The sequence below is a fragment of the Frieseomelitta varia genome, unplaced genomic scaffold, assembly GCF_011392965.1.
Source record: "Frieseomelitta varia isolate USP_RPSP 00005682 unplaced genomic scaffold, Fvar_1.2 scaffold_416, whole genome shotgun sequence".
Taxonomy (NCBI): domain Eukaryota; kingdom Metazoa; phylum Arthropoda; class Insecta; order Hymenoptera; family Apidae; genus Frieseomelitta; species Frieseomelitta varia.
The window spans coordinates 51,300-70,763 of record NW_025110164.1 but is presented as its reverse complement, the minus strand read 5'-3'; the positions used below and the strand labels follow the sequence as shown (position 1 = coordinate 70,763).

General features: G+C 45.2%; 1 protein-coding gene and 1 long non-coding RNA gene across 3 annotated transcripts in view; one reads left to right on the top strand and one right to left on the bottom strand.

Moving 5' to 3' along the window:
* LOC122531783 (probable nuclear hormone receptor HR3) overlaps positions 1–19,464 on the top strand; it is a 72,816-nt gene that overhangs the window by 18,989 nt on the left and 34,363 nt on the right. The window lies entirely within an intron of this gene.
* The window catches only part of LOC122531785, a 21,581-nt gene continuing 21,335 nt past the window's right edge, over positions 19,219–19,464 (bottom strand). Inside the window, exon 3 of the long non-coding RNA XR_006307396.1 lies at positions 19,219–19,230. This is a non-coding gene — a long non-coding RNA (uncharacterized LOC122531785). The remainder of the gene's footprint in view (positions 19,231–19,464) is intronic.

Sequence of the window (19,464 nt, the reverse complement as noted above, 5' to 3'; positions counted from 1 at the left end):
TTTTTTTAACCTTCGCGGGAAAAGTGAAATTATGAAGTATAGAAGGTCACGATGGGTGGTGTTCGACGGGTGGGGATTCCACCTCCCCATTGGGTTTATTGGGCCGCGCGGATTCGATTGGAATCGATCCCGCGGATTCATTGTCTTGGGCAAGTAACGCTGCAACTTACATGCGCCAGGCGCGGACGTTGTTTGTTTCGTAACAGATAAAAACCGATTGAGCGACGAGGCGTGCATAAACGACGGAGATAATTGAACGATGAAACGAATGGGAATAGATGATTCGACAAATCGAGACGCGAAGACGTAATAGGACGTTGATATCGCCTAATGGACATGTTTATAAATATCCACAGCCCGATATCGTCCGTTATTTACCACTTTGTTACCTGTTTCAGAAAAAATATATATATATAATATTAACTCGTCGTTGTGTGGTCACGTTATATCACGTTCAATGTATCGCAACGAATTATGCAATGCGTGATGCAGTTGCATCAAAATATTACGATATCGACCAAAATGTTCACGGTAACCGACGCGTTACGTAATTTCATTCAAACGACGTGTTACATTCGCAGAATCCGCGGAATTCAAATGGTTTTCAAATCTCTGCGTAACGATAACGTCGTTAATGCACGTACACGGTAACATCAAAATATCGTAACGTTGAGCAAAACGTAATTTAATTAATAAATCGTATAACCACAGCGAGAGTACCATTATTCCGCGCATTTCCTCGAATTTTTACATGGTTGTTTCAACAACGGATAGTGAGAAATTTACGAATTATCCTTGATCGCGTTTTAAGCTCTTCAATTTTTCATCCATCCGTTGGGCATTATTCTAACGGTCTGTGTGCTCGAACAGTGCCTCGATTAATTTATTCGCATCTCTTCAGCATAAATTCATTAAAACGTCTGCAATTCGAGCCACCTAAAATGCACAAGTATCAACGAACATTCATCCCTATCCATATTCACAAACACGCTAATCCCATCTTCAAAATTTCATTCCACCCGAGCCTCTACGTCCCTCTGCTTAAATTAGTCGAGCAACGTGAACATTCTGAAAAATTAAAACATTCCGTAAAAACTCTGGTGGTAAAATTTTCCATTCGAACAAATGATTAAATCAAATTGTTAATTCAAACGTCTTTGAGACACGTGTGTATAAATTGGCCAGCGATACACCCGAGCACACCACGCTCATCTTTTACCACCGTCATTACAGAAATTTCTGTAGAAGGCTGAAGCCGGTAACCAAGAATTCCACGTCGACGTTTTCGAAGGTACGCATTCCCGGTGAATGCCGAACGGTACCTAGCACTCGGATACGGCACGTACATTGTACGAGAGAGCTCGCGATACTGGCATTAACCATAGGTCAAGCGATATTAGCCACGGATACGCGAGTCGGTGGAAAACAAGCGGCGGCACCTTTCCACGACGAGAAAATTGCGAGGATAACACGGTATGTGTGTATGTGGTGTGTGTGTGTGTGTGTGTGTTGTACGCGGCTGGCTGACGGGAGCAGCGCTGAATCTCCTTAAAGCGGGATATCTCGATATCGCGGAACCCATTGTCGGACCAACACGGTCTGCCTCCACTTGCGATCACGTTTCTAACCTTTGCACCTCGAGATCGTCTCCACCGCCGACGATATCGACCTGTACACGTGCGTCCGCGGTAAAAGTACGTTTATTAGTCTCTGATTTTATTATTAATTCAAAAGTTGATGCTGTATCGTCGATAATATTTTGTTCCTTTTTGTTTGTTAAAAGCAGTAATCGTTCTTGTAGGTAAAAATCACGTACACGAGCGAGAACGTATGTTATTCATCGCTGATTTTATTATTAATTCAAAAATTGATGTTGCATCTCCAGTAATATATATGGTAATTTTTTAGTTAATTTAAGAATTTCTTAAATTTTCTATAGATCTATAGAACACTAGGTGACTTTGAGTTTCTGATCGATTGCACGTGGATCGCGTTTCTTTAATTATTGATCGACGATCCGCTCTAACGGGACACGGCGTGAAATTACAAAGTAACCTCAGGAGGGATCATCGTGATAGCGAGGCAACCGTGATTCTCACGGAAAAGAGAGAAAGAACGTGGATATGGCAATTGCTACGGCCGAGCCGATAAACTTACTAATCCCTCAACACGTTCGAAAACACATTCTCGCTCCACTGTACGAGAAAGTTCTCGCCTATTGATAATCGCTTATAAGTAGTCGTTTATTCCGCGCAGAACTGCCACGTGGAAAAATCAGCGACGAAAACCGAAGTTTTACGAGCAAGTTTCTAACGACGGCGGGGAAAATTTTTTTAATTTCTCCGCAGTTCGCGTTCCGGGAACGGGATCGTCAACTTTAACGCGACCGTTCTTCCCGTTATTATCTTATACCTTAAAAAACTACAGATAATGACGCTTCGCTATCGCTTCTTGTACGTCGATCCAACAAGCAAACGTGTACAATCCGGTCTAAATTCTAGATCATAGACACTATATGTTTCCTCGATACGCTTTAACAGGTGAGTCACAAAAAAAAAAAAAAAGAAAAAGAAAAAAAAGAAAACTGGAGTACCACGTGGCCGGTGGCGAAACGGTTCGGATTGAAATAACAGCGGTGGTGCCGCTGTTATCAACGCGGGCGAGAGGGCGAGGCGGTAGAGAGATGGGAAGCTCAATATTTAAGCGTGTGGCAGGAAGGCGCTGATAGGAAGAAAGATTATCGACCGGCGATTCCCGAGTCGGTCGGCTCATTGCCATGTTACGATTCGATGTAGGGCAGCATCGCAAAAGCGGCACTCTTGGCTCAGTCACCACCACTCGTTACCAATTTAGATGTGACCATTTGAATGCGTCTCTGTTCGCGCGCGGTTCAGTCGTTAGACTCATTAGCGAGCTGCCCCGCAAGGTGTATCGATTCGATCCGCTCTAACGAGCCTAGAAATGATTTTTTTTTTTAGATCGAGTCGCGACTCGCTCGAGGAGCATAATTCTTTGCCACGTTTTGAATGTCTTTAGAGAGGCGATCGTTCGAGTCGAATAGTAATTCTCGGTAATTTTTCTTATTTTTTCGTTCGCGTCGGTTGAGAAGAAAATAATAAATAATAAGATAAACTTTCAGTGAAGAAAATACTTTACAACTTTTAAAAGTCGCAGATGACTTGGGATTCAAGTGACTTACGATTGAACAAAATAGTTCAGCTGTTTGTACAATTATCCGTTTCTCGTCGGTTTGACTTAGTTGCTTAATTAGACTACGATTCTTCCGACGAGATTGAAATGATCTCGGGACATCTTTCCGCCTCGTTTTCGAAAAGCATCGACGGACGAGAATTTTCGTGAGAGCGACGCGTTAACGCGATCGGCAATGCATCGTTAATTAGTTCGCACGTTAGACGCGATCGTCGTCAGCGTGGCTCATAGGCGAACGCGATAAAAATTCGCGGCAGATTACGAATTTGCGATTACCGCTCGAATTCTCTAATTGCACTCGAATTCACCTCGAGTTCTCTCGTCTCTTTTCACCGGCGTGTATCTCCCTTGCTCGTTTTTCCCTTTGAAACGTCGTGTTTCGCGAAGGCTCTTTCATACCAAAGGGGAGGGGAGAAAAAAATGGAGAGTAATAAAAGACACAGACGTATCTCGTCTAAACTGGAAAAATGGGTTGGTGGACCGCGTTGGTGGTGACAGCGGACGTAAATGTGAGCCAGAAACGCGAGCGCAGAATCCTCGGAAACGTCGCATTGTACCGATTCGCGGTGGAAAAAAAAAAAAAAAAAAGAAAAAAGAAAAAGAAATTCGCGACAGCGCGCTGCGCGAGAGCAGGTGTCACGTCAGAAGGCACAGAACGTGGAACAGGGGCGAAGAGGCGAGCGGACGGAGAAAGAGAATCGGATGCAGCGTTATGCAACCAGAGCTCTACGGTGTTACATGCGCGTATAGGCACGACGTTTTCGACCGCTCTTTCTCGCTCCTTGTTTCCTCCTGATCGTTACGAACGTAACGACGTCTCTCGCAAAACGCTGGCAGTATTTTTTTTTCTTTTTTTCTTCTTTTTTTTTTTTTTTTCTTTGTCACACGAGGACATTTCGCAACGAAAGTGTTCGAGCCACTGACGAGCCATTATCCGGCGAGTTGGTTCGAGGCCGTGTACGAGGTTCGGAACAATTAATCGAACACTTAAACTTCTACGATTTTATTTCTTCCTTTCCGTTGAAAATCGTGCGATTTGGGCGAATCTTTCGGGACCAGGCCGATTTGCAATGCCTCAGTCGTATCAGTCGTACACGCCGTGATATTTCATAACGGTGAATGTGTGTATATCTTTGAAAATGACCGAATGTGGAAAAGACAAAGGAGCCGAGGGCATTGTGTGAGCTCGAGACGAAGACGATAAAGATTGCGTAAGGCGAGTCCGCGACGGCTATGACTACGACTTGTGACTGTTGGTATGACGTGATCACCATACAACCATGATCATTAAAGTCTGCGGCGTTCCGACACGAATTGTGAAGTTAGAATAATGCTTCGTGGCGTTACTCTAACGGTTCCCCGGTATTTTTAGCGGGGTCGTCCTAAAACCGTGGGAAGAGACGGACAATGTATGGCCAGGCTTTTCGTATAATTAACCGAGTTGCACACATTCATCTCTCGGAACGACTCGGCCGGATAATTTTAAAATAATAATCGAATAATGTGGACGTCGATATAACGACGTTGGGTTCGTGCTGGGTGAAGTGCAGTGAAGCTTCTGATGAATATCGCGGAAATCCTCTTTGTGGTATATCTGTGTTTGTTTATCGATGTTTGAAGAGGCAGGATTGTGATAGCACAGCCGTTTTCGATTAAATTGCTCGCGAATCGCACGTATCGTAACGTTCGCTGAAAAATTCTTGAAGAAAATGGGGAAAATATCCTCGAAGCTATTCATCGTGATTATTAATTCTCCGCTCTGTTGCTAGCTAGGAGAACTCAGTTAATCGTAGAAAAAGAAGGGTAACCCTCAACGCTTTTAACCGGCGAAAAACGAATCAAATTCCCCTTGTTTGGGTTGTTGAACTTGAAACTCTTCGTTCGAAGATTCTCGATATCTTTCCTAACTTGACGGTCAAGTTTGAAATCGCGAAAGTGTCTTTCGAATTAAAATCCTTTAGTGAGGAATTCAAAATCAGCGATACGATTGCAGAAATAAATTGAAGAGGAAAGACTACAGAAACTTTTCTTCCTCGAAACCGGACTCGCCGCAATATCTTCCCCAAACTCGTGCGAACTACTCCATTGTTCGTGGCCACTCGTCGTTACATAACGAAACAATTATATATATATATATTCTTTACCCTAATCATATATATATATTTAAGGTAAGATTATAGGTGAGATATATATATACATACTTAGAGTAAGATATTTAGATTAGGGCAAGAAAATAGGTGTAAAATAAATGTAACCCACCATACAGCGAAAAGACAAAGATATAGACTGGAAGTCATTCTAAGCCTAGTAGGCAAGGATTAAATAAAAATAAATAACTCTATATATATATATATTATATTACATATTATATATATATATATATATCATCAGCGTTGCGTGTAATTAAAGTTCGATTAAGCCGGTTGCTTTATCCTCGAAATCGGCCGGTCGCGCAACTACAATGGAAGAGGAGTGCAGCCGAAAGAGAGAAGAGGAAAAGCGCGCGGCAGAGAAAAGTTTTCTGCAAGTCCGTCGGTTGGCGTGGAGTTGGGCTGGGCAGAGCAGGGCAGGGCAGGGCAGGGTGCAGAAATCGATCGTCGTGTTTACCCGGCGGCCGCGTCGCGACGCTGCGGGTTTCGTCGCGGCGCGCGATTTCGCGCTCGAGTACGCGAACTTGCCGCTTTCGCCTCGCGCGGCCGCTGAAAAAAAAAAAAAAAAAAAAAGAGAGAGACGGCTCGCGCGCGTTTTACGTAATTGCATCCTGCGTGAGTGCGACGACGCCGCTCGGATTCTCGCGCAAACGTGTTCGATTCTCGAGCGTGTTCGCCGCAACGTTCACCGGGCTGCTGATACACGCAACTACGTGTACCTACGTGCGTACACGTAGGAAAACACGGGGCGAAAACGCGCCATTTCCCGCGGCGCCGGTCCCCGCGCGCCACCGCGAAAACCTGACGCCTGACGTAATCGTGTCACGCGGATTTCGCGCTCGTCTCGCCTCGTTTCGCGTCGCCAGCCTCGCCTCGCGAACTATGAACCGCCATGAATCTTGTCTGTTGTCCTCTGTACGGCGAATTCCTTCGATGATCGTTCAGCAAGCTCGGGTAATTGTTAAAGTTTCTCTCGCGTCTTCTTTTTGACTCTTCTCCTCTCCTGTCGGTAAAAACGCGCGACGCGATTTTTGGAGTCTCAACGCATTGCCTGGTCGCGTAGCTTTGTTCAGTTCAAGAGATCTTAACTCTGGTATGCTGGTTTCAACTTTCACGTTTGATTCCAAATAGTTTGAACATTGTAAGCAATATTGCAATATTCGAACATGTCGAGCTTATTGCCTGTAGTTTTAAAAATATCGATGCTAGGTGTAATTCTCATTATCGTACAGTTTCGAGGAAAATTGGCGTGTTAAAATTGAAGGAAATTTCCTTTATACGGTGCTTATTAGTGGACTTTGAACGTTTATACGAAAATACGTTCGTACGAATTTTAAACGTATGGAAATACACGCGATACGCGATGGTACGTAAAAGTATAGTATTCATTCTATTTAGCGGATGAATCTAAAGTATGGCCTTGCACAACGCTTCGCGGAAGTTCTCTGTTTCTTTGTTTCTTTTGTAAATTGGCCCGAATTTAAAAAAATTTGATCGACACTGAGAGTTGGAAGGCTCGGGGGTTGAACTTTTGCTCGGACATGCTTCGATTCGAACACGTTTCGCGCTGTTCGTGCAAAGCTGCACGATGAAGGATCAGGTTCGTTACGAAGTGCGTTATATCGCAGAGACCGTTCTTAACGTATTAATTAATTGCCACGCGTATCGAAGATAAAACACCGCGATGATTACGTACGATCGGTAGGTCGAAGTTGAAAAACCTCTGTCAATGAATATTTTTCCATGGAAATGTACGATCAAAGGTAATTTCTGCATCTTATACATAGGCAATGCCGTTTGACGATAATTAAATCTAACCCGACCGAGACAGCTTTAACGAAGGCTCTGTACAGTTTAATTTAGAATGCCGAAGGAAGGAGAAATCTCTTCGATTTTGTAATCGCGACACTACGCTGCGCAACATTATCACACAGATATTTCTCAAATATTTCCCGCGAAGCGTGAACGAAGTATTAATATTAATACTCTCCGCTCGGGAGGAATTCCTCCGATTCTTCGATCATACGCGTTCCAGTTACGCGACGTAATAAAACCATGCGAATTAAACTCTCGTGCGGCGAAAATACTTCCTTAATGTCTGTGCTCCTATTTTTTCCCGCGTCACACACGCCTCCCACCTCGAGTATATTAAATTCCGTGGAAAATCGAAATTAATTTTGGTAGAACGATCCGACATCTTTCTCCTTCGACTTGAACGTCGACGAATCGAACGGGAATTCCCGCGAAATTGAAACTAACGAAACGTTCGGGGATTTATGTAACGAGAAGAACGCCAAGATCGATACGCGAATACGTGATTTGTCAAGAATTATACGTTCAAGGAAGAAAGCGTTTACTCAATTTCAGCAATATTACTTTCAACGCGACCGTAAAAACCGAGAATACAGCAAGAGCGTAGTCTGATACTATCTAAAATCCAATGAGTCCGCGCGAATCACACTCCGGCGACACTACTAGCTTGTAATCGTTAGTAATTGAAAAGCGATAAAACTCGAACGATCTTCCGGAAATACGACATGGACATTTGTTGGAAACGTGACGAAATGTCGAAACGAAAGTAAATTGAAACTGAAAAATTAATTTTATAATATATGTCGTTGGTAAGATAATGCCACGTTATAGAAAAGCCAGTTTTTTCCTTGCACAGAATTCAGAATTCCTCGTTGGATATAGACCCCCTCCTCTTCTACGCAATTGTGAACTGATATGTCAAAAGTCAGAGAAATCTTACGAGTTCTCGAGTTAGCTACGAATACTGATGAAATTTTCATTAATAAAACAAGTAAATCCTGCCAGCTTCTCGAACAAAGTACAAAGTTGTAGAAATTATTCGTACGATACGTACATAGTACATCGTTTGCACAGGAAATCTTTTCATTTAAAATATCTCGGAGACGATAATCGATAGAGATTAATATCGAGAGTTTCCGATGGCTAATCTTCTCTATATTGAACGTTGGTAAATTCCCTTCCAACCATCATTTTGACCTCCCAGGTTGATAGAAATTTTACTGCGAAATATCCAATATTACACGGCTTGCGAGATACAGAAATACTCGACTGAAAAATATTCTACCGATCTTCACAAACCTGTGTACGTGACAAAAAATGCACGACTATGTACAGGCTTTTCCACTCATTCACTCAATTTAGCTTTCTTCTCTAACGCGACATGTGTCAGCTCCGCTTTTCGATCTACGTCTGTGCTAAATATTGTACCCAAGCACTCGCTTGCCAGCTAAGTATCCGGAGACTTTCTGTGAACAGTTGACGTACACGCATTTATTTATTTGCAATGGTTCGCGACTAGACGAGCGAGACTGTGCTTAACATCGGCGAATAATACCCGACGATAAATATGTACATACAAACCGTGTCGTCGATCTCCAATAACGTGACGGCGGCGAACCAATAAAAAGAGCGTGCGCTTTCATGATAATGCGCGGCGTGACGCAAAGTTTCCCGGCTGCATTCACGGTGTTCCGTCTCCTTAAAGCGGCCTCTCGTTGTTTTACGCGAGCCTCGTTAAATCACGCTGCCAAGGTAACCCTAGACGTGGAAACCCACGGCTATCAACGTGCTCGCACTCGATGTTCGTCCAGCTGCCTCGGCTCTCCGATCTTTCACCGTCTTAGGCTGCGATCGAAGTTCCTTCCTCCACACGTTCACACGCGTAATTGAATTTCGTCTAATTGGAGATCATGGAGGAATCGCCGTTGATTCTCTCTGCGATCGATGTGTTTCGCTCGTGCAAGAATCGGAGCCGATGCAAGTAGATTCAGTAGACGGCAGTAGCATGCGCAGTCAGACGTGTGAACTCGCTTCGGTAAACGAGGTATAAATGATGTCCTTTACTTTTGTCTGTGATATGTAGTTGCTCGAACCTCTCGTTTAAACCAAAAATCAAACATGTCGTGCGGTTTCTACGCCATGTGTTTAATAACGAGGAACGCGTACACGGTCGCGCGTCTGAAATAGAAGTAAGCAGCTTTTCATGGAAAAACCAGCTTGCGCAAGATCGCGTCGTCGATGCTCCAGGTGCGTCGTGGTAAAGAGGAACTCGAAGAGAACCGAAATCGCGCAACGTTCGAGAAACGGCGAACAATCGGTGGACAGTGATTGTAGGTTGATGGTCGATCGAGTTGCCTAGGAGTGTAATACTAGAAGAATAGGAGAGAAGATAGAGAAGAAGAAGAAAAGAAAAAAAGGAAACGGCTGGAACGTAGAGGCAGCAACGTTCGCGGCATCGTGTTTCCTCAATTAAGTCTGGGCAAGAGAGAAAAGGGAAGCTCGCGTTCGCGGTGGATCGTATCGATCGACGTATCCTCCGCGAACCGGCGAAACGCGCGCTCTCGTGACCGGTTATTTTTACCGTAATTCGTACCGGACGTGAAATTTAAAACGCCGCCGCAGTTGCAAGACGAACACTGGCCAGGCCGTCCGCGTTTCGGATGCGCCACGCGTCTTCCCGATCTCGTCGGAACAACGCCGACAGATTTATCTGCCTGCGCGCGGATTGCGCGTTCATGTTGTTGTTGTTGTTGTTTGCTCGCGTAACTTCCGTAGAATTTCACCGTCGAACGAAAGACAGACAGACAGAGAGAGAGAGAGAGAGAGAGAGAGAGAGAGAGAGAGAGAGAAACGAAAAAGGAAAAAGATCGAAAGAAACGGGAGGATCGAAAAGAACGGAGGAGAATCGGTAGGGAAATCGCGCGGACAGAAGCGGTGAGTGAGAACCGCTGCGCGAGCAGCCTTGGCTGAAGTTGTCGAACCCGCGACCCAGTTACACGCTCGTGCCAACACAAACGCGTATCTCACCCACACCTCTCGGAGGTGCATGCACTGTGCAGTGCACGCCGATGCGCGCACAACTCCCCCTCTCCTCTCCTCTCGCCACCCTTCGTCGTTCCCTCCACCCTTCTCGTCTTCCCTCTGCCCCCCTCCCTTTTGTGTGTGTGTGTGTGTGTGTGTGTGTGTGTGTGTGTGTGTGTGTGTGTGTGTCTCTTTCTCTCTCGCTTTTGCCACCCCAGTCTCCCATCTTCTTCTCGACCCTCTTTTTTCCTCCGTCGTACGTCGGTCTCCCCGATTCCCTCTTTCTCCACGTTTTCCCCGTCTTCCTCCCTGCATTTTCTCTCCCTCGTCAGTTTTCCTCCTCCTCCTCCTCCTCTCTCTCTCGCCCCTTCTTCTGCTACACCTCCTCCGTCTCTCCGCGAGCTCGCCTCTCTCGTCGCTTCTCGCCGTTTTCTACGCCTCTCTCTTCGACCAACTGGACGGTTTTATCTCTCTCTCTTTCGCGAGTCGACCGGTCACTCCGTCTCTGTCGTAACACGAGGTTCTCTCCGTATCACTGGCAGTTGCACTCTCCCACTATGTCGTTCGGCAGAGAGAGAGAGAGAGCCCCCCTTGTTGCAGTTCGCGGCGCAGCGGCGTGCGGCATACGCATGCACGTATCGTCATCGTCGCGCACTTTCCACGACTTTCGTCGTCGTCTTCGCCTTCGATGGACGGAAGCGCGCGCGGTGTCACGCGGATTCGCGCGCCACCGCTCGATTTTTCGACACCCACTTACTCCTCCGTTGCGAGCCTCGAGCTACGCTCGAGTTCGAAGCGCGGACGACGCCTCGGGCGGACAATCGTTCCTTGCTTTTCTGTTTCCTTTTTTTCTTTTACTCGCGTCGGACGCCAGTAAATCTGAAAATGTAAATCCATGAAACGCCTCGTGGAATGTTACGCTCGTAAAATGTTACCAAGTTATTTTAAAACAGGGATCGGCGACGAATCGTCGAATACCCCGAGCGAATGATCTTTCGTGGCATTTTTATTTGGCGAATCAAGTCTCGTCAGATTCACTGGTCCCACTTGATAAGTAATTAAAAGTAGAAAAGAGCAACGATCGAATATTCAAACACAGCGTCGCGAACGACAGCGACGTCCCAACGAAAATTCTTTAGACGATTAACCAGCGATGCTAAAATAAGCTCTTCTGTCACGGTTTAGCAGATACAAAGCGATCCTGCCGTCGTTCAGATAATTACCTCCGTTAAAAAGTAAAGCGATATCTCTGGCGTATTCAACGATTACAAAACTGCGCGCGTCTCTGTGCATGCAAATGAAGCCAGAGGCCGCGGGATGAAAGCGCCGGCCGGCGAAGAAAGACGCTGGGCTTTTTTTAACTTCCGCAGCCAGCCTGTTCCGCGATTTTTTCGTGAGGCTCGTGCACACGAAACGAAACGAAACGTCACTGCAGTCCGCTTCTCTCTGTCGGTTACGTCTAAATCATTATCCGCCCGTTCCCCCTTTACGTAACGCGTAACGATCGTCACGAATCGTCCGCGTTGTCATCCTCTCGTTCGTAGCATTGCAAACTGTCACCTCGTTCCACCCAAGCGGGATACAAATTGCCCGAGAGGGGCAATGTTCCACGATGGTAACGCGAGCCAGTTATTATCCAGCCTTTGGCGGGCGTCTATCGGTTTGTTACATTGTTGTAACTAGCCTATCGTGACACGCTGGCGAGCATGTACGCGGTCGTCATTGTCGACTTTTCCTCGTTGTCGTGTCGTTGTCGTCGTCGTCGTCGTCGTCGTCGTCTCGAACGGTTAGCTACGCTCGAGCGTCGCGACAACCGGAGCGTTATGAAAAGCACAAACAATGATGTGCTCGCCTCTTCCGCTCAGTGCCAGGACAACTTTGCGATTTTCGCAAAATCGAGGCCTCGACAGTGTGCCTGCTGTCGTCCCATCTTCTCTCTCTTTTTTGTTTGATGACAACGCGTGTAATAAAGTTCGTCTGCTGAAATATGCACGAACGATCGAATTTGAATTTCGAAGATGGCAATGATTCAGAGTATCGGGCGATGTATAAAGGGGTGGATGCAACGCGGGGTGGGGAGGAGGACGAGGAACGCGTGCACGTTACGTACGTGCAAGGGCCGGCCGATGCAGGTCAGTCGGTCAGAGCTGAAATTTTCAGGATAAACAGCTGCGGTGATTGCGTTTTTCAAAATTCATATCTCAATCCATTTTCACCGCGCTAAATGTCAAACATCGCGCGCTCTTTCAAACGGCTAGGTCGGCCCCCTTACCCTCTCCGAGAAAGAGCGCTCTCTCTCTCTCTCTCTCTTTCTCTCTTCGCTTCTTTTTCTGTCTGGAAAAGTTTCAATCGTGCCCACCCACCAAACGCACCCTCCTCCCCCTTTACATTTCGGAAGACGCTTCACGCTCTCGCGACTCGCATTACGAACTCGAAACCGACTGATTCTATTTCTACTCGAACTTCCACTCTATTTCGACTGCCACGGGTTGTTGTCGGTTCGAATCGCGTCCATCGCGTGCCTCGTGACTTTCTCAGTATTCTAAAAATTTCCGTGTCTACGCTCGGCGCACGACGAGCCTCGTCGCGTTGACGTATTAACGAGACGGAAAAACTAGCCGGGGAAAAACACGTAGGCGCGTTGAAAACACCGCTGGTAAACATCGCGCGCGAGAAGCGCGCCCGTCCGGTAATCCTTTCGTCAAACGTGTACGGCCAACACTGTGCGCATCTCTCTCTCTGAACTGGTCTATTTCTTTTAGTTTTTGATGAGTTTTACAATTTCACGTTCCTCGAAAGTCACACAGACGCGTGACGTATAATATCCAGTGGACAGCGACGATAAAATTGTCTTCGTGAATCGGAGAACTTGAGAATATGGTATTTCAAAGTAATTGAAACATCCGTTGAGAGACAAGATGTAGATGAACTCTCTCCGAGAGAGGTGTTGAAAAGAGGCACAGATTGAAAGGCAAAGCGCTAATAACCTATTTTATATACGCGGCGTGTGGTATATGGTATGGTGGCGTGTAAAATGGTGGAGTGTGACATATGGCTGACACGATTCTCCGTGGTCGGACAACGTCGCGAGACTTCCGGATATGAAAACTACTACATAGCTACTACAAGATTGACCCGTTGTCGTCCCTCCTCCGGCGTGATTACCAAGTCCGTGCGAGTTATTTTGAGATAATCAATAGAAGCACCTTTGTTCTCACCCTCCCGTACAAGTCGGACATTTACCCGATTCATTCGTGTTATTTTCTTGTTTGCTAGATAACACGATCGATCGCCGCCTTTCCCGAGAATCTCCGTTTTCTTTTTTTCGTTTACCGAACTATTGCTAAAAATATACCACCCGCCGACGTGAAATATCGTCCAGCGTTGTTGAACGATCAATTTCCTCGTTCCTGCTCGTTGCTTGATGCTCGCCGTGACACGTACACGCCGATGAAAATTGGAAAATCGGCTCGCAGTTGTAACGTTTTACGGTTAATTATCGGGAATGATATCAGCGTTCGTAAAATTGCGAGGTATTTAATTATCGAAGACGCTCCACCGTGTTATATTCCGCCGAAATATACCGAAGTGCATCAGTCCCCGTTGCTGCATTCGTATTTTCAGTTCCCTGTACACGTTTCCACGTGAAATAGTAGATCTTTCAGTGAATACAGACTTCAGTGCACAGACGCGCATGGGTCGATATCTATATTAAACTGTTATAGCTGCGCGCGATATTTTTCTCGTCTCGGGCGCTGCATTTCGAATCGGGATAATTATTTTTGTAATTTGTCTTTTTATATTTAAACAGCGTATGGAAAGATCCAGTAATAGATATAACTTTTAGACAGACGTCGTCAATAAAATAATTGTTTAGTTTCTACTTTTATCATCACATTCCGCGCTTAAAATACCTGTGCTTGGACGTTAGCTAGACGATATAATAAAACGGACAAAAGCAAACATTGCTTTATATACTGTTTCTCTCTCTCTCATTCTCTCTTTTTTTTTTTATCGTTAAAACCGTGTAATCTCCTTATACGAATGACTGGAACTTTTTTCGATCATACGTGAATCTTTTTTCTGAAAGGTGCAATGTCACGCGTGATTTCTTTATTTCTTATCAATTTTTGTCTTTTTTTTTCTCTCTCTTTAATAAATAAACTCTTCGTTCCTCCCTCGTGATTGAAATCAAATGCAAATTCAAACGAACGAAACGAAATGCCACGACGAACGTAGAATATTATCCCGGCTGAGAGTATGGAAAGAAATTTCCACGCGAGAAAAAACAATAAACATGCAGGATACAGCTTGCGAAAGTTCACGAGCGAATCGTAAGCGTGCCATTACGCAATTCAATATCGATACGATTGCGAACATATGAGGACTTGGTGCGTTCTGAGCACGTTCAGACTTCCCGAGGAAAAGGAACGTTACATAACGATAAAATCAAAGGAAATGTTAACACTCGCTCCTTTTTTTCTCTCTTCTCTCTCTCTCTCTCTCTCTCTCTCCGACTTTTCGCCTTTCGTTCGTTCGTTTTTTTCTCTTTTCTTTTTCTTTTTTTCATTTCTGTTTGTTCTCCGGCACAATGATTCGCATGAAATAAAGCGTGAGAGCAGCGCGCGAGCGAAACGTAGGCGGGTTCGGTATGTAGACATGTGAGAATCGACTAGTCGTAGGTGAACGATCGGCGCAACGTTGATTGCAATTTTACATGGGAGCCTCATAATGTCGTCCGGCTCGTCTCTGTGTGCCAGCTCGCCGACAGATAATCCTGGCAACTTTATATGATGCCTGAATAATGTTGTCGCATTTCACGAACGCGCAACCGTCCGCTTTCTATTCCGTTTTGGAGCTTTGCTACCGTTACTAGATCCGACTTTTTTCTCGCCCTTTCTTCGACTCATATATCCGCGATTCACGACACTCGCAGCGGGAAGTCTTCGTGAATGTATCGTCGTTTCTTGAAACTTTATTGGCGCTGCTTATGTTTGAAATCGGATTATTGTCATTCGGGAAAAGTTACACCTGTACGTAAGTAAGATACGAGGAGTGTTCACTTGCAGTGTACAGTGATGTTTTTTGACGTTGAACGTTCAACTCGATTCGATGAATTCGACAAAAGGTGCTAACTAAACTGTTGGATGATTAATTACGTCGAATCAATATTTTATGTTATTTTCTCTTTTTTTTTTTCTTCCTTTTCATCTGAATGCGAGAGAGATTTCTTTAATCTAGTCGTTTAAAATGGTAGATAAGGGCATCTTAATTATTCCGCACGGTTTTTCAGCATACACGCCAGTAATAAATTGCGTAATAGCAAGCACAGTGATTCGTTCTCTTGCGTTTAAACGTGTACTTCACCTGAGAAGGACTAATAAAGCAGTGCGTTTAATAGACGCATTGCGTGCGCTGGCGTTTTTTCCTCGATGCTGGGTGAAACATCGAGGATATGGCAACGCGATGCGATATTCGCAGGCCAATTTCTGTCAGCCACTTCAAGTTTCACTCATAAACGATGCTAATTGACTTACTTTGTGAACGTATCCGGTTTATTCCGCAGCTTTCGTGTTGTTTAAGTTGTTAAAACGAACGTTCGTTTATTACCGGGGGTATTTTCAAATTTCTCCCCGTTCGTGATATCCTCTTCGGGACATTGTTCAAAGTTTAGGTTAAGTTATTATTAAGTAATAATTAACAGAGTTAATGAACCACGTCGCGAAATATAGATGGAAGCGCCGGTCGATTATTTATATCGAAATATTCGCAGCGGCGGCAATTTGGCGTTTACTGCAGCGTTATTGACAGGCAAATTAACTCTCTTTTCGTTTATAATTAACAAACATTTGGATCGTCGAAATTTCATTTAACTTAGAGCCAAGTCGTCATGGCTTCTGCTTCTCGCTGCACGATATTTTGTTTCAATTTTAATCCACGATATTTTATTTAATACTAAACTAAATAAAACCTAAAACTTCCACCAGTGACGTCAGTCACACGATTATTGATCAATTCGTCTCGTGAAGCAAATTAAAAAAGAAAATCTCTCTTTTCACGCAATAATTGCCCACGACAATGCCAAGTATTTCCTTAATCTACGATGCAATCTACGAACATTGCTAATATTTATCTTTAATCTCTCATCAACATCATAAACACGAGTCATTTATTAAGTATTCGTCTTTAACACGTTGACTGCCACGCAAGGCAGGTTTACTACATGATGCTCTTAGGGAGTCGCGATTATTTCTTCGTTTTTGTAATACAATATATAACGTTTCAATTGAAATCTTTAATCATGGTACATTTTTCTAGTTAACTAACTCTTTTAGTTGACGATACTTATTTTATTTTATTCATTCGAAAAGAACACGAAGAGTTTGACGTTCAAAATTTTTTAGTTGACCATATTCGTTTTATTTTATTTTATTTATTCGAGACATTTGAAGCACCCTGGTCACTGACGACCACCATGGCCCCATCGAGGAAACAGGTGACCAACGTGACAGTCAACCTGTTCACTTTTGTCCCATTTCTCTCATCAAGACATCCAAAGAAATAAAGATGCTGCCGATCGAACGAATCTAAATTCCTCCGCGACTGTCAACAACAATAATAACAACAACAATAACACGATCCCGATGACACGGTTGGCCGCGGAGAATCCCAAACAGTCGGGCAACTGGTCCGAGTTGGCTGGCTTTCGCTGCTAGGATCCATCGCCAGGAAAAGTCTTCGTGGAAACTCGGCCCGCTATAAATATATGCGCGTTCGATGAATCGTGTGCCGCGTTCTTCCAAACAGTTTGCGCGCGGTTATTGCGTGCGCCTGGTCGCCCGACGAACGCGAAATCGCGATGAGGAGACTCACGCATTCACGCACGCACGCAACCGCGCGCGACCGGTCGAGAAACGATTGGCTGCAGGCCGTGATGTTGTCGCGTCGCTTTCGCGTAAATCTCGCGATTAACGAGCGAACAAACGCGAAGAGGCGGAAGCGTGCGCCGACGAAAACGAACTAGCGCTCTCGTGGATGAGCACGCGCGCTCCTTGACGAGAATTTATTTATTATAGAATAATGGCACGCGACGTGAACTTTTGAACTAATGATTTTCGAGTGAAATCCATGAATGTAGAAATTGCGTTCATATGAATTTTTCAAGGACATTGGACTCGAAGAGCTCGCGTCAATTTTTCAGACCGAGCAGCAGCGAACTTTTTTCACCAGCATCGTGACGTTTTTTCATTCGTGAATCGTGGAAGGATGGATTTTCGATCGAGAAGCTATATGCAGTGTATGCAGCGAGATGTCAGTTAATTCAGCGATAAAATTCTTCGCACGAGAAACTTGCAGGAGGCGAAGCTGTTTTCGAAATTCCTCGGCAAACGCAGATAAGAGGAAGTTGCCGGGAGAGAGCAACGAAAGATGGTCCGCAGTCGAAGTTCTGATATCTCTTGAAAGAGCCCGTTCGAACTGAGCGAAGTTTAAACGGAGATTTAGAAAAATTTATAGTTGTAGTTTCAGATGCCGGCTCCTGCGATACATCTCTGGCGCGCGATGTTATTTCCCTCCGACTACAGTCGCGCCGAGTGAATTTCGCCCGGTGATTTTATTGCAGTCGTATATCGTCGGTGATTTGCTGACATTACATTATGATGTAAAGCCCTCCCGAAGTCTTTCATCTACGCGACAATTTTCGACGGTAACCATTTACCGTCTCAAATCGAGATTACTTTACGGTCGATGTTTCTTGTTACAAAATTAGCAACATCTTCCTCGTAACGGAAGGAAATTCCAAATTTGTTTGCTCAAAGCGCGTGACAGGTGTCGAGAATGTTGCGAAGAAAACGGGAACTTCGGTTCCTTCCTCGTTCACTTGCATTTTGAGCAGTGACGTACCGGTTTGCATCCGTGTTTGGTGAATATTCGTCCGATCCATCGTACGACGATCTCTGTTGGCCGTGTGCTCGTCCGATAAGATCGTCATCGATCTCTCCGAGTCGAACGATCGGATGCATAGGGGCAATTAAACGAGCGAGCAAGATACGCGGTTGTATCTCGGATCGGTTCCTCGGGTCTAGAACCCCCGTTTCACCTAGCAGAAACACCGTTCGGTGGTTAATCGATTAATCGAGCGATCCGCTCGGCCAATTAACCGTTTCGATCGTGTAGAACCGTGTAGACGGATATCGCCCATGTCGATTAATCAACCTTTTTTGGCCGATTATCGTTGCCAGCCGTGTTTTCCGGCAATTAAGCCGGGAGGAGGAAGTACGAGACGTGTGTAACAGGGATTTTTGACTTGGCCGTGAATCGCCCCCTCTGGCAGACGGTGGAATTGCGCTCGAATTGCGTCGACGCGAGTCGATGGGAAACAGCAGCGTCGCTGTAGTAAGTGGACGAAAGTTTGCCGACTAACGCGTCAAATAAATGAATTTTTGATGACTGGCCGATCGAATCGATCGGCGGTGCTCTTAGCGAATTGCTCCGATCGATTTAAGCACGCGCGGCTTACTGTTGTCGGAGAGGTCGCGAACGAAAACGCGAAAAACGATGATACGGGACAGCGTCGATAGCTGCGGTATTTTCGCAACGTAGACGCATGTATGTAGGTGCTTCGTATCGGGGAGAATATAATTTACGAGAGGAAACAAAAAAAAAAGGAGGCGCGATGAAAACGAAGAAGAAGGGAATCCACGAAGCGTTGCCCCATTGTCGACGAGCCGCGTATGTACATGTGCACACGTATCGGCTCGTTCGGGACGATGCATATTCAGCGTGTGACACGCGATCACGCAGATGCGGGCGTGCTTTCTAAATTTCACTGTAAGCATTCCGGAAAACGAGTGACGCGTGCCGGTCTTTCGTCAAATCGAATAAAGGCTATTGTGAGCCGGCCGGCCGGCGGCGCAGACTAAAAATAAACGGAACTAAATGACGAGCGCGTTTTACTGGCACGATGTAAATCGTCGCGGTTGCGCCAGTTCGCGACAAAGACGTTTCAATTGAGCGACGACAAGTTCGACGCAACTTCCTGCCGAACTGGCGGACTGACGACTTTCAATAAGCTTTTATCGTTGCGAGAAACTAAAATCAGAAAAAAGAAAGAGAGAGAGAGAGAGAGAGAGAGAGAGAAAGAGACAAGGGAAAAGAAGAAAGAAAAAAAGGAGAAGAGGAAAAAGCCATCGATTGCTCTCCGTTCGTGTCGAATGCTTTTATTACTCTCGGCTCGTTAGTTTACCGTTGAACGAAAATGAAGTAAAAAAAA